The sequence below is a fragment of the Pseudopipra pipra genome, chromosome 14 (assembly GCF_036250125.1).
Source record: "Pseudopipra pipra isolate bDixPip1 chromosome 14, bDixPip1.hap1, whole genome shotgun sequence".
Lineage (NCBI taxonomy): Eukaryota > Metazoa > Chordata > Aves > Passeriformes > Pipridae > Pseudopipra > Pseudopipra pipra.
In genome coordinates this window covers 17950669-17966659 of record NC_087562.1, presented here as the reverse complement: position 1 = coordinate 17966659, position 15991 = coordinate 17950669, and the positions used below count along the sequence as shown (strand labels likewise).

Below are 15991 nucleotides of genomic sequence, written 5' to 3'. Positions count from 1 at the left end.
TTAACAGGACGCAGGTGTTGCCATCTAAGCCTAAAATAAAGATCAAAACTCCGCAAGAAGCTAGTGCAGGATAAAAGTATCAGATGGGAATGATATGAAGAAATAATCAAATCTTTCAGCAGATCCTTGTTCTAACTACCTAAGCAAATTAATAAGAAGCTTTTTCATTTTAAAATATTCTACTAGTAGGAAATAGATGAATGAAAGCTACAAAGCTACAAGCAAGAGTTTTTATTTAAAACTTCACAAGGTGCAATATTCTGTGTGTTAGCAGGGATGCAGGACAAACATGAAACTGAGACATTTCAAGTTGGAAATTTTTACCAGTGTGTAATTGCAACTGCATATTTCACCTTCTGCAATACAGGACCTATATCCCTGAAAGATTTATAGGTATGCCATTCACTAAATGTTATTAGTACAACATGCTGAGTTCACTGTCACCACACAATTGCATTACTACCCTGGCTCTTTCCTTAAGATAACACCTGTTATATATACAACCCACTGAGCTATGGCCAGGTTTGTAATAAAATAATAATAATAAAAAAAATAATAATCACCTACTTAAAACACACATCTAAAGACAACTTAAATATTACACAAGGCATACACTAACAAATATAACACACGTCTGGTAGGTTGTAATGCCCTGGTGTGGAGTGTTGAGTTAAAATTTATACAAAGCAGAGCAGTGGTGGTGAAGTGCCTCGTTTATGACACTAAACAATATAGAATAAAACTGTATTCCACAAGCAGCAGCCAATGCATATTCAAGAATCCAGCATTAAAAGAAATATAACCTTTCTATTCCATCAACATTAACGATAGCAGTAATAAAAGCAATTATCTCGTTCCCAATTTACTAATTTTCAAGTAGCCAATGCATGAAACCATTAAATATCACTGGCTTTTCCCGTGGATCTGACAGAGAACAACTTCTCTATTTTCAGACAGCTCCTGAGCTTTTGAAAGTGTATTTTTCATACTTAAGGAGAGCAAGTCCCCAACAGGCTTCATATTTACTGTGAAAGTCCAACTTTTCTAGTGAAAAATTTAGGTTTTGAGATCTTTCTTTTTTTTTTTTTTCTTAGAAAAAAGAAACACCTGTCTATAAATCCACAGTTTTATTAAACACAAAACACTTGACCCAACAAGATTTCCAATCACTCCCAGTACAGATTACACCCCAAAGCAGAGCTCTAACTTTAAATATTAACTAGCAGCAGGACGAGAAGCACCTGCCTCCCCCAAAGCAGCAGCACATCACTCTCACAGGGACAGGTGCATCCCATCCCTGCCAAATTGCACTCTGGACTTATCTGGAGCACCTGGGGATGATTTGTCTCAGCAGTTTCTCCTGGGAAAGGGAGGAAATACCTTCAGCCAGGAAGGCTGTGAGCTGTGTAACCTCGGCAGATGTGTGAGAGCCACGGCACAAAGAGCTGCCCTGGGGGGGCACCTGCCTGAGGGGTGGGAGGCAAAGCTGCTGCATTTCCTGGCCACTGTTTAAAACAGCTCAGGAAAGGGGGAGAAAACCCCCTTGGTGCCCTCCTCCTGTGGTGCTGGTGCAGTTGGAGCAGTTACCTCACAGAGCTCTCTCTGGAACCTTCTGGAAGGTACAGCCTGGGGTGGGCAGGAGGTCCCTCAGCTCATCTCAGCACCTTGTCCTGGGAATGTGTGTCCAGACTGCAGGTGAGTGACGGGGATGGCTCCAGGACCCTCCCAGGGGGGGAAGCACACCTTGATTTAGCTTTTCACTGGTCTGGTGATGACATCTGGGATTTCTTTGGTTGGGTTTTTTTGGGAGAAGGAGGTGTCCCTTGTGGTTGATTCCATGGAAATTCCTGACTGTGGCAGTGCTGGCCCTGCCTTGCCCCTGGTAACACCGTGTTCCCCCCTTGGAGAAGCGCTGCTGTTCACCTGTCCTGCCTGACCTGCTGTTGGAAAAGTTCTGCTTCCAAGTGACCTTACCATGGTGTTTAAATACACTTTTCAAAGGCTGTTCCTGCTGTATTTGTAGTTGGCTGTGCATTTTAAAGCTGACTTTATTAGCTGTGTCTGTGTGCTTTGGGCAGGTGTTAAAATTCAGCCTTGTCTGTGCTGAAGTTGGCATTTGTTGCAGATAAAGCTCCTGGTCCTTCCCTGTCAGGGAACTTGTTTTTTGCTTTTGTTACCTACTGAAGTCATGGTGGTTTCTGTCAAGTTTAGGGACTGTTAAAGTCAAGCATATGTTTAAATTCTTCACAGAACCCATGTGCTTTACTGAACTGGTGATGGTTTTTTCAGTAGCTTTTCACTTGGTCCATCAGTGTAAACACTTAGTACCTCTCTTTCATCAGTAGTAGAAGCTGCAGTAAAATATTTGTCACAGAGATACTGAAAAACATACAATTGTGTATTTTGTTTGGTCTCCTGCCTGTAAATGTGCATTAAGGATACCTGGAACTGGTCAGCTGCAGCTCTTCTTTTCCACATCCCCTCTGAGAGTGTCAGGAAATGTTTGTTTTCTCATGTTATTTGGTTTTGGTTTTTTTTTTTACACCTGTTTAGGAACTCTGGGTTCCTCTTTCCTTTTAGCTCTCATCAGATTTACTCAATATGTGGATTCTTGTACCTAATGAGTTTCAGAGCAATGCACATGTTCAGCATCTCAAATAGTCCTTGTTTCCACAAACAAAAATTGATTTCCCTTCTCTCACTTTTTTTCCTGAATCATCTTGACCCCACCTGGTACCACAAGTGAAACTTCTTGATAAGAGCAAGGACTTAATAGGCTCTAATCTAATCTTTGCTGTGAATTCCTTTAGTACTAGTGGAGGTTTTTGTTGGGTTAGTTGACTTTTGGTGTGTTTTCTTTTTTTTTGCTTTCATTTCCTGAGCTTCTGTTGCAGGGACAATTCTGCTGTAGGGGAAGAGATATGTCTTGATGGGTTTATTTCTGGGTTTTCTGCAGCCCCTACCCCACTCTCCCCAGCTTGGGACATGTGGGGAGGTTGGTTTGTCAATATTGCATCATCCCAATGTGTGTCTGTGAGACCTTCCCCACTGTTTTTAGTTAGCAGAGTGTTGCCATTACTGCTTTGGCTTGTGTTTATTTATTTATTAAGTTTTCCTAAACTTTTCCTGGTGGCTTTCTAGGTTATAGAACATGGGCCTTCAGCAGTAGGTCTGTGATCCAGGCAGTCCTGGACAACACACAAAAGCAGTCCTTGGAGAATCTATTCAAGGGCATTTTCTTAACAGAAAAAAAATTGAACCTATGAAGTGGCTGCAAAGAGTAAAATATGAAATTATTTTTTTTAAATTTACCACAAAGAAATAAGGCCCTTGTTCGTGGTTTATAGTATTATTATAATTCTAAATTTCTGTCAGTTATATGTAATTGGGGAACTCTAATTGATTTTATTTTAGTTTAACAAATCACACATGGATTGACAACTAGTTTGTGACCTCAGATAATAAATTCAGTACATTAGCACTTTTCCCATGAGCATTATTTTTTTAAGGATTAGGACTGCAGAACTTACATTTTTAAAACAAATATTTGCCAAAGAGTTAAAGTAAATAATGAAATCCCCCAGACTGAAAATCACTTATTTTGACTCTTAATCATAAATCACTTTTCTTGAAGTTATGAAGCACTAATAAAAACACTTATTCTTCACAGATGTACCTTAAAGGAAAAGTTCATTATAAGTACAAGTCATAAAGGGCCAGTACCTTCATTCTGGTTTTAAGGCTGGGGAGCAGCTCTTGGCATTATTTTCACCTATTCCTGCTGATGCTGTTCCTGTTGGTTTTAGCAGTATGTTTGTGCATAAACATGTTTCAGTGAAGCTGAAACAAACACGTCTCCTGAATGTTTCTGTTTTCCTTGAGCACCGTAACCTCTTTTTTTTTTTTCCCCCCCCAAGCTTGATAATTTTTATTGACAAATTTCTGGGGTTTTACTTACAATCCTGGTGTAAGAGCTGTTACAACATCAATGAAAGGTCTCATTAATATTTCCTCTGACACAATAACAGCCCCAGAGGAGTCATTACTCTCACTTTCCAGGCACTGGAGCTGTTACAGTGCCAGTGAAGTGTCTCTCATGCTCCCACTGATGTGGTAACAGCCCCAGAGCTGTCATTCCATGTCATTCCAGGAGCCTGAGGGGTTGTGATGTCAGTGGAAGTGCCATTTTGTTGCCTCTGTACCTGGTTATGCAAAATTCCATCGCTGATGAAATAAGAGATTTATTTTAATGTATTATTTTAATATATTATTTTGGATACTTAGTGTAAGGTTTAAGTCTAAAAAGGAGAGAAATCCTCTGCAGCCTGGAGAAATCCCAGAACGGTTTGGGTTGGAAGGGCCCTTAAAGATCATCTCATTCCACCCCCTGCCATGGGCAGGGACACCTTGGTTGCTCCAAGCCCTGTCCAACCTGGCCTTGAATACCAGGAAGCCTTTTAAAACTGAAAAATCAAAATACTTGTGTTCATCAAAGCTCAGGGCTGTTTCTGTGTGTAATTTCTAGTAATAGAAACTATTTTGACTTGTGCTAAAATGGGTCCTGGTGAACATTGCCTCAGCTCAAGTAATTCTGAGGAATTTATCTGTATGTCACCTAGATTTATTTTCTTTATAAGGGGTGGTGTGAGTTATTTGGTTGGGACAGGTGTTATCATATATTCACTGTAACTTTGTTACTTTAACTTAACCCAGCAGTTGGTTATTGATTAAAACCCAATCCCAGCAAATGTTCACAAATAAAAGTAAATGGCATTAAAATGAGAAATGATGAGTAAATTTTTCTTTGTAACACTCACGGAGGATTGAGGTTCATTATAAATAAATTTAAGGGAAATATAGGCTGCACAATTAGAAAGAGGCAATTTAAACATTTAATGCTCTATTAGTTCATATAAATGTTTTTGCAATGTTTGTAGGCTGCTTTCATACAATGAAAGGCAGGTGGATAATTAATACAAGATTTTTTCTAAGAAGAAAAATGTAATATCCTTTGACTAGATCTTTAAATGCACTAATTATTATCATTATTCAAACTTTTTATTCCCTGTACATGTGCACTTGGAAGCTATACTTACTGACTATATTTTTTTCTTTTTTATTGTACCTTAGTTTTAATGTCCTAATCATTGGTTAGAATTAGTCTGATACTACTGAAAAACACAGCCTGACATCAGCAAGGATGAAAACATCTTTATTTCTTAGTTTTCGTGTTTCAAATACATCTTTTATGCACTTTGTTAATGCACTGCAAGTTCTGCTTTTTCTGTTCTATTACAGGCAGTGAGATGTGTCTGTTAAGTAGAGAGAAAAAAGTGTTCTTCATTTTCTTATTCTCACATTAATAGATGGTGAGGGAGGAAGTTACCAATGATCCCAGGATTGTAGATCAGCTATTTGTACAAAACCACAGTCCTTTCAGTTCACTAAAGTGACCCAGGTCAGGAAGTTTTGGGTGTTAGTCATTCCTTACAGGTCTTTTTGGCCTCTCTACCGTTAATTCACAGGTAAACCCAACCCAGGGATTGTGTTTTTCAATGAACCAGTGATTGTGGATTGTGGAGGGAGGCAACCTGTGTGTTTTCACTTGCATTCCTGTAATGTAATGCACAACTGGATATGTAATTAAAAATATACATAATGACATATAGTCTAAAATATGGCATTTCCCTTAGTGGTGAAGTTTTGTCTGTATTTCATACAACATCATATTTTTTTCCTGGCAAACCAACTTTGCAATATAAAACACAGCCTCAGAGGGAAGAGCCTTAGAAGTTTTGGTAACTAAAAATTGCAGCATTTGCAGTTCAATACTTAGGAAATTCACAGCATTTCTTGACCTCAATTTATTTTCCTTTTTTAATTCATTTCTGTCTGAATGTCTATATTACCAATGGCAGTTACCCCCCAGTGCTGGAGGCAGTGAGGGTACTATTTAATTTTTTTCATGTTGTCCCTCATTATTATTCCACTATATCTGCACTAATTGGGGATATTGGGCTTTCCAAATTGTCAGTCAAACAATTTAGAATTTAGGCATTCTCCTATTTTCTTTGCGCATCAGGCTTCAATTGTTTTGCAGGACTAAAAAAGTACTGGCTTTTGCCATCTGCTCTCAGAAATCCTGGGGTAGGAGTGCCCAAATGAAACAACCCTGTTCCTACAGAAAAACTCCCCAGCTCTGTGCTATCCCTGGGAGCAGATCCTCTAGACCCTTTTCTTCACAGCTTGCACCAAGTCTTACCCAGCATTACTTTTGTGTTTTACTGCTACGTGTTTGTATCTTCTGCTGAAATATTTGTGATACCAGAAGTAGACTTTGACAGTGCACAAACCACAGTGGCACTGCAGTCTGCAAATCTGGGGAGTTAGGGGTTAAAGTAGCCTGTTTTAAAAATATATGTTAAAAAGAAGTGACAAACAAATTCTTCAAGGATAAATTACTGTATTTCCTCACACTCGAACACAAGAACTACTTTGACTCCATTGCAACTCAGTCATGGAGCTTTAGGGGGTGAAGAACCTGGCAGTGGTAATGGCTCTGTTTTCTTTGTTATCTAAATAATCAACATTAATGTGTTAATTATAATACACTAATAATGTAATAATACAATATGTGCTTTTGGCAATATTTGGCTATGCCGCCTTCCCATGTTCTCATCCTGCTGGAGTGACTCAGCTGAATGTGTATTTCTGTGCATGTGTAGCACTTTAGTGTCATTTATTTACCATCACAGTTCTGCCTTCATTTCTGTGACCTTCTTTTGGTAGGAAGGAACAGAGGTACAATCAGAGCTTTCTTTTTTTTCCCCCCTCAATTTGTCATTTGTTTCTGTTGCTGCTGGAGAGACTCTCAGAGCTGAAAATATGCACCATAAAAGTTAAAATAATGGTTAGTGCAGAAAGGGTGTGGTTTTCTGTGCAATCCCCTTAAGTGTTTTCTAGCTTTTGATGTTGGCATTTCCCCTTTGAACCCTTATGCTGTTAACTCTCCTGTCTTAACAATATTCCCTTTGCATACACTTGCTATTTTGCATGGCTTATGCTCCTTCTCGTAGTAGACACAACTGGGCAGTTTTCTCAGAAATTTGGGCCCATGTTGCATGAAATATGAAAAATAGGACTTAAATAGAACCAGCTTAGCCCCCTAAGAGGAGAAGGAGTGGGAGTCATATAAGAACAGTTTAAAAAAAAGTTAAACTTTTCTCACCATCCTCTAAAGCAAATGTCCAGAAGCCTTTTTCTTTTCATATTTTTGTACTTTCCTGAGGATTAAGTTCTCTGTCACAGTGCATCTGAACTCACATTGTTGGTCACGGGACTCTGATCCTTAAGCAGGCGTGGCAGCAGACTGGTGGCTTCCACAGCTCTCAGAAGTGAAAAAGGAAATATTTTCCAAAAATTGTCGTATGGGGAGAAAGAGGTTGAAACTGAGAGTAAACAGAGTGCCTGACAATTAACAGAACACTTCTGAGGGATGGTGTGGGGGAAAAGTGTCCAAGTAATAGTGAGATAAATGCTTTGATATTGCTTTCTCTAGTGACCTTGCTGTGCTACCAGTGAGAGACCAAACACAACCTCTGACTTGACTGCTTTTTAGTTTCATTAGCAATGTCTGTGGCTGTTTTTCTCACACATTCATGGTGCTGGCATGACTGTGAACCTCCTCATCCTTTCACAGAGCACAAGGACACGTGTGGAAGTTGAAACAGTGGTTTCTGTGCTGTTTCTTCTCCGTGCTGCTTTGACACACATAAACCAATCAGTGAGACTGTGCATCCAGAGAATGACATCCTTCTCTCTTCATCTTGATGATTTCCTGTGGTTTGAACAAAATAGCTTAAAGTTCTTTTGTAGGACTTCTATCCGTGCTTTATCTTGTTTTCTTCTGAGAAGTATTTTTAAGTCTCTCCTGGTTTAGAGGGGACATATTTCACTGTACTATTTACTGAAGGCCCCAGGGGCAGCAAGTACATGTTGTTAAACATTTGTGCTGATTGAAATCCTTGCAATTGGCTGCTGTGGCTGTTTGTTTGGGATGAGTTTTGCTCTGGAAGGCTTGGATAAACAGAAATAGGACTTGAAAGAGAAATGTACTGTGGTTCTTCTAAAAAGAAATAGACCTTATCTTGTCTATTTTTTAGTTTTATGAGGACATTCAGACCACTCTTATTAGACAGTCAGCATGAATCTTAGGAAAAAATAGGTCTTGCTAGACAGACAAGTGACCAGGAAGTATGTTATTCACCACAAGTCTTTGAACACCTTAAAAATGTTACAGGAACATAATCCAAAAAACAGCAAAAAAGCAAAAGAAAAGAGAGTCCTCTTCTTCCCTGCCCTCCTTCTTGAATTTGCATTTGCTTCTAAAAACATGCAGGGCTTTGCTTTGTGCAATATTAGTTGTTTCCTTGAATACTTGGGGATGGAGAAGCCTGTACTTACTCTTCACAAGACATGATCCAGTTGTGCAGGGTGTGCTGTCCTGCTGCAGTTCCACAGCTTGTTCCTCACTGGAGCTGTTGCTGTTATCCATTACTTTCACTGTCCTGGCTGTCTGCTCACTGTGACTCCACTTCCATCTCTCTCTCCACTTCTCCAAACTGTATTATTGCAAGTCTTTATGGACATGAGCCTTGGATCACAGGTGGGCCTCGAAGTCCCACAGTTCCTCATTTGTGGTACAGCTGTGCAGGAATGGGGGCATTGGGGGTTGTGGTCAGGTCACCGTGGGTTATCTCTGCCACTCCTTCCTCCTCAGAGAGATGAGTCCTTTCCCTGCTCCAGTGAATGGTCCCTCCCAGGGGAGACAGTTCTCCATGAACTTCTCCAAAGTGAGTCCTTCCCACGGGCTGCAGTTCCTCACAAGCTGCTCCAGCGTGGGCCCTTTCCATGGGGTCAGCTCTTCAGGAACAGGCTGCTCCAACAGGGCCACTAGTCCTGCCACCAAACCTGTTCCAGAGAGGACTCCTCTCCCTGTGGCTCCACAGGTCTTGCCAGGAGCCTGATGCAGTGTGGGATGCCCACAGGGTCACAGTCTCCCTTGGGCACCCCCTGCTCCAGTGGGGGCTCCTCCAGGGGCTGCAGGGGGTCTCTGATCCATCAGGACCCCCATGTGCTGCAGGGCACAACTGCCTCCCCAGGGGCTGCACCTCAGCCCCTGTGCCTGGAGCCCCTCCTGCTGCACTGCCCCGGGGTCTGCAGAGCTGTTCCTCTCACATCTGTCCTCACTGCTCGCTCCCAGCTGCAATTGTGTAGGGTTTTTTCTCCCTTCTTAAATACTTTGCCCCAGAGATGTTGTCACTGTCATGGTTGGGCTCAGCTTGGCCAGTGTTGGGTCTGTCCTGGAGCTGGAGCTGGCTGGGATTGGCTCTATTGGACATGGGAGAAGCTTTTGGCATCTTGGCAGAGAAGCCACCACTGTAGCCCCCCCAAACCTGCTGTTTAACTGTCAGGCTGGAAATCCTTGTTCTTAGGGTTGGGAACTACTCCTTTTAGGGAGGTGAAGTTTTGAGTGATCTTTGCTTAGGTAACATAAAAACAAAACGCTAAAAGTGATATTTTAATTTTAAGAGAGGAACAGAAGCGTTGCTTGTGGGTGTGAGGACTGCTGTGGTTTGTGACTTCATGTTTTTAGTGGCTTAGGAGCCACGCAAGTCTGGACACACCGGAAAGCAATTGCATTTGTGCTTAAAGGCGATGATAAACATGGATGTGAAATAAAAATGCTGCAGAATGACCTTGCAGAGGAATGCCTGGGGCACTGTGCTGTGCCAGCTGCCATCATTAGCTGTGATGGCTGGGCCTGGGTCCTGGGATAATCAGACTTCAGAGAAATGTTTCTCAGGGAGCACCTTATGGAGGTGTCAGTTTTCCAGGCACTCATTACGATGCTGTCCGTGTTGGATGGTGTGAGAACAAGGGAGATGTACCTTGAGGCATATCAGGCAGTCTGGCTGGAGGTATTAGAAGTCTTGACAGAGTAAAGCAGTGTATTAAGAGATTTCACACTGATGATCCTCTTAAAAACGAGGCTGGGGAACATCTCCTGCATAGCATGATTCATCTAAAACATCAACTAACATATGTTCTTAGCCTTTGACTGCAGTCTTATTAATGTTATGTTTCAGCTGAAAAGTAAAATTAGTAATAAGTTTTTAAAATGCCAAATTTCTCTGCAGTATTTTTTGTGAAGAAGTTGATTTCTCTCATCAGTCACTGAAGTGCTGAATCGATGCCTGAGTGAAGTTATTTTTAGGATAAAGTATAAAAACCACATACAAATTATAAGCTTGTTTTCTATGCTGAAAAATAATTTAATGAAATAATCCTTTATAACACCACCTTTGGATCTGAGATCTGTTATACTGCATGTCCTGCCCCTTTACAGGGGAGGCATTTACTTGTCCTTGGCATTGTCTTGTGAATCCCAAGCCAAGTCCTTCTCATGGTAACAAGTGCTTGTAGATACTTTTGTTTGAGATAAAACTGACTCCCCAGAACCTCAGTCTTCATTCTCCCTTGTCCTTAAGTATGGCCTTCCCCATACTTTTCCCCTCATTTCATAAATATACGGAGTTAGAAAAGGCCCACAAGGATCAAGTTGAACTCCTGATCGTGCACAGAACAATTCCAGGAACCCACCATGTGCCTGAGAGCTTTGTCCAACTTCACTGCTTAGGGAACCCAGGAGGATTTGAACCCATGGCTTTGATTTCAAGGGAAAGTTGGCACATAACTGATGGCATTGCCAGAAGACACCTGAGTACTTCATCTCCTTTTCCATAATGAAATCTTCCCAAATAATCTCACTGGCTGCTTGGCCTTTGCCAATACATGGGTGATCCTGTGCAATCTTGTCGAGTTTGTGTAGCCTTCAGTTTGATGTTTATATACTGTTCCTGCCTGTCAGAAGAGTTTGCAGGAGTCACTGTGTGTTTTGGGAATTTCTTCCTTGCTCAGAACAAACCCACAGGCAATGTGGGAACCACAGCACTGGAAATCACTTCATCCAATGGTGCTTTGCCTCCTGCCCTTGTCCTTCAGATAATACCTGTTTTAATACACAGTAGCAATTCCAGAAACTGGTTCACTCTGTTTAATTGTTGGTGTCGTAATTTCCGAATTTTAGGCAGTTATGAGGAGTGAAATGCTAAAAATACTTTTTTAATAAAGTAACAGCGAGGGAAACACTGAAGGACTTGATCAGAGAAGTAAAAGCCAATGTCTGATTTCTGTGTATTTTTTGATTTCTGTGTATTTTATTCATAACTTATTTATTGATGTAATATCGTAATTCTTTGCCCCAAACAACAGAGATATCAGCCTTTATGCCCTTCCTTTTATTAGAAGAACCTAATTCACTGGTGGTGAGAGGGAAATATTTAGATATCATTAAAGGCATGGAATAGTCTATATATTCTTGGAAAAAATGTGGCTTGTATCAAAAATTGAGGAACACTAAAAGCTTGTGAAGGGCTTATTGAACTTTAGCTTGTATATGATATGAATTTAGGTGTGTTTATGTTCAAATTAGGATTTTTTTGGAACACTTTGACCAAATTTAGGTGCAGGTCAACATCAGTTTCAAACACAACCTGTTGCTGGCATTTTACAGACCAGATTTTTTTAGCCCTGTGAAATGTAGATATTTGACAGATTTGCTCTCAAATTTTTTCATATATTTCATGGTTCCTGGAGGAATACCTTTAAAATTGTGTTGACACTGTGCTTTCTGTCCCTGCAGTAAGAATTAACTGACTCTTTAGCTTTGAAGAGTTTTATTTTCACAAGCAATTTACTCTCTATGGACAAAATAAAGTTTTAATATTATTCTGTGAAGCAACTATGGGCTTGAAAAAAGCTGTTGGAGGTTATCTGGTATTCTGTACCTGAAGGTGACACATACCCCCTGAATATTGCAAAAAAATGAGTTTAAAGCATCTGATTAAATGCTAAACTGCGAGTGCTAAATGAATATTTGTCTTGCCACTTGTGTGGGTTTAGACCCTGAAAGGCAACTGATGCAAAGGTTCTGTGATAATGGTTGGTAAATATTTTGCATGTACATGTTGGTATTCCAAAAAATAATAGAACAGCTGCACCAGACTGTGGTTTGGAAGCATTTAATAACTATGATAAAAAGAGCCTCTCTCTAAAATCAACCCTGGCCTGCAGGTGTCTGTGGTTGTGTTGGCTGACTTGAGCCAATAATATCCTGTAGATAGTATTTTTTTGTTGTTTCTGGCCCTCATCCTTAGCTTTGCATCAAAAACAGCAATGGAGGAATGTTTGAGCATAAATGTCTGTAAGACTGGTGGTGATTAATCATGTGATAATTGAAGACAAGGGAAGCAAAACTGACCTTCTGTTGGCTTGGGAGTTAATTGTGATTTAACCTAAAGCACAGTTTCCACTCAGTGTTTAATGACAGAACTTATGCCTGTGCAATTGGTCATTTCTTACCTTTAAACACTGGAAGGAAATGGCATAAAACACACCTGTATGAATTTCATCCCTCAGAATTTAGTGACATGCCAAGGCAGTATGTGCACTCTACTTAGGTAAATGTCAGTAAATTAAAACAGCACTTCTTGCCTTCATTGGAAATATTAAGATGCTAACATATATTAGGTGTATTTCACAGCTTTTCATGGGCTCCTGATGTGTTTTATGTGACAAAGCTTATAGGGAAACAAAACTTAGTTCAGCCCTCAGCTGTGTGTCTGTAGTTATTATTGAGGTCACAGTGCTTGAATTCAGATGGCACTTGAGTAGCTTCAGATCCTATTTCTAACTTGAATATGCCTGTTACAGTGGGAATTCTTAAGGACTGTAGGGTATTATAATTTTTTTCTCATTTAATATATGTGCTCTTGGCTATAATAAAAAATAGAGCAACCCTACTACTGCCACCCAGAATGTGCACACACGGACACTGGTTTTATTTTTAACCATGGGTTTGGTGCCCTTTGAGAAAACCCTGGAATTTATAGTCCAGTCTTGTTAGAGTATATCTATCTACATATATATCTCTATACATCTATAATCTTGACAAAAATTTAAAGAGAAAGTAAATGGTCTGTATTGTGACTATATTTATTTGACCTACAATGCTGGAAATAAAGGTTACACCATTAAATCACAGACTCCTACATTCTTGCATTATTGCTTCATTTTCCCTGAATATGATTATGCCCAGATTTTTTAGAACATCTGGCACATTTGCAGCAATTAGTTCTGGACAGGCTGCACTGCTGTCATTGTGAATTGCCAAGTCTAAGCATATACACAGATTGGCATTAGAAATGATGTAGTCAATGAGTAAATAGTTCATCTTACTCACTTAAACTATAAAGCTATCAAACCTGACAGGTCTGACTGGGTAGATGCTGTTTGATTAAAATGAACCTAAAAATTTTGACTCTTTTAGGTAACAACTGATGCAAATATTGTTCAATAAGATTGCTTTGAGTAGAATATATAGTGATCTATGTGAATTTTTGATAAAAGAATTCGGAATGAAATACACATTTACTTGCAAAATAGGTGTTCTTGTGAAATAAATGAATCAATTTTAATAATTAAGGCTATTCTTATGGAAAAATGTGATTTCTTTTGTAGTTATCTTATGGATATAAAGGTCACTGTCAACATCATTCTGTTTTTAAGTCACTTCCCAGCTTTTATTTTCATCTTTAATAATATTGAACTGTATTTACAGAACTTACATTGGCTCATTTTCTATATCATAAACAAGTACTTAGAATATTAATACCTCAATTAAATTGCTTATTATTGGCATCGCTTTTTGATACTGAAGACAATAACCTGTGCAAAACCACTGTGTTATGTCCATACAGTGATTGGTAACTGCTCAAATACAGACTTTCTATGTTGTACAAAAAAAAATTTCAGTAGCAGGAGTACTTTTCAATGATGGAAACATCAGTGTAAGCTGCTGTCCTTTTTTAGTATGGGAAAACTAATTTGTAGTTTAAGGTGTGTTATATTGATAATGGTAAAGTTACATGTTACACACACAAAAAATTATGATCATAATATCATAGTATGGTTTGGGTTGGAGGGGACCTTGAAGCTCATCCAGTCCCACCCCCTGCCATGGGCAGGGACACCTTCCACTAGCCCAGGTTGCTCCAAGCCCCGTCCAACCTGGCCTTGGACACTTCCAGGATCCAGGGGCAGCCACAGCTTCTCTGGGCAACCTGTGCCAGGGCCTCCCCACCCTCCCAGGGAAGGATTACCTCCTAGTATCTCATCTAAACCTACTCTCTGCCAGTTTGAAGCCATTCCCCCTTGTCCTGTCACTCCATGCCCTTGTCCAAGGTCTCTCTCCATCTTTCCTGCAGGCTTCCTTCAGGCCACAATCAGGTCATTCCAAAGCTTCCCTTCTCCAGGCTGAACAATCCCAACTCTCTCAGCCTTCCCTCAGAGCAGAGCTGCTCCATCCCTCTGATCAACCTCACTGGTATTGTGTGGTGTAGTAATCTGTAAAACATTACTTGGCTTTTCACTGACAGAATCACTTAAGAAGGGAACCCTAAGGAACAGCTTCATCCTGCCCCTGTACTTGTGTAGGTGCACATACATGGGCATCTCTTTGGCAGTGGAAAACACAAGCCTCCAAATCCATGCAAAGCTTTGACAGTTGGAAGGTATCTTCCTCTAGGTGATTGAGATATTTTTCTTGTTCAAGTACAGAGTAAAGGATAAGAATAGTTGTCCACTAGGAAAAAATTGGCAGTAAGTTTCTTTCTGCTTTGAATTACCTGCTAAAAAAAAGTCTTTATGAAATTCCCCTTTGCATCAATTAGTTACTGTATCTCTTGTCAGATGACTGTGTATTTTAAGCTTTTTAATTTTTTAAATGTTCAGTAAGGCCATTTAATTGGATGTCTCCACTAATCTATGGTTTGCTTCTGGTTAGCAAAGAATTCATGTGCTTGGATCATGTTTTTCGTTGTCTCAAACAGTCTGATTATGTTGTTTTATGTCACTGCATGCATTAAACCTGAGATCAACTGCTGAGTTGTTCAAACCAAAAACATGAAATGCAGAAAAAACCAGCCAGTATAAACCAGTCAGAAAGGCTTCAGCAAGTTAACAGCTTTATTGTAAACACAAAGTGTGGTCAGGAATTGAGACAAATGGTGAAGCCAAGTGTGTTTGAAAGCTTTTCTCTGACGATCCCTAGACAAAGGCTGCCTTTCCTCCATGACCCCTTCGTGTCTGGTTTTCGTAGCAAACCCACAGGGAGATGTGGGAACGTGAGTGTAGTGCAGGAGCTGGAATGCCTGGAAGTGTTTGCCTGGGAATGACTGTGAGTTTATTGTTTGAAATGTCCCTTTGGACGTGGGACCAAGGCAAACTCACACAGAAAAGGAATCACTTACCATGTGCAATAATGGTGCATCTTAACGCTCGGGTTTTCATCATTTCTATGCCCTTTCCTGTTTTTAATAGGAGAATTTAGGAATTGTGCAGTTCTTCGCTGGTTCAAAGCAGATTAGCTAAACTGGATTTGGTGGAACTGTTCTCAGTTACCAAATGTCTATCCCAGACTTAGATATAAGCAATATTTTTAGATAGAACCTGAGTATAAAATATTAATTTGCAGTCTTGAGTAGGAAAGATGTTCTGTTGTTGGTACCATAACAATTTTGCAATGTGTAATGGCAAATTAACAGCAGAAATGGGTAAAGATATGGCCCATTTGGGTTTCTGCTGTAATTCCACACTAGTTTTAAAAACACTAGTTTTTAATTATTTGAGATAATTTTAGTATTATTTAAGATTATTGAAGTACTTCTTTTTACTAGCACACTTCTGTATCAAAATACCTGCTTGGCTTACAGACTGAAAAACAGTTTACATTTTGCAGTGTTAAAACTATTACATAAAAAAGTTCTACACGTAACTGTGAATAGTTTGGTTTGAGAGACTAAACTTCCAG

General features: G+C 39.9%; 1 long non-coding RNA gene across 1 annotated transcript in view; it reads left to right on the top strand.

The window, feature by feature from the left end:
* The first annotated feature begins 1602 nt into the window (after positions 1 to 1602).
* The window catches only part of LOC135421808 (uncharacterized), an 87202-nt gene continuing 72813 nt past the window's right edge, over positions 1603 to 15991 (top strand). Inside the window, exon 1 of the long non-coding RNA XR_010434208.1 lies at positions 1603 to 1695. This is a non-coding gene — a long non-coding RNA (uncharacterized LOC135421808). The remainder of the gene's footprint in view (positions 1696 to 15991) is intronic.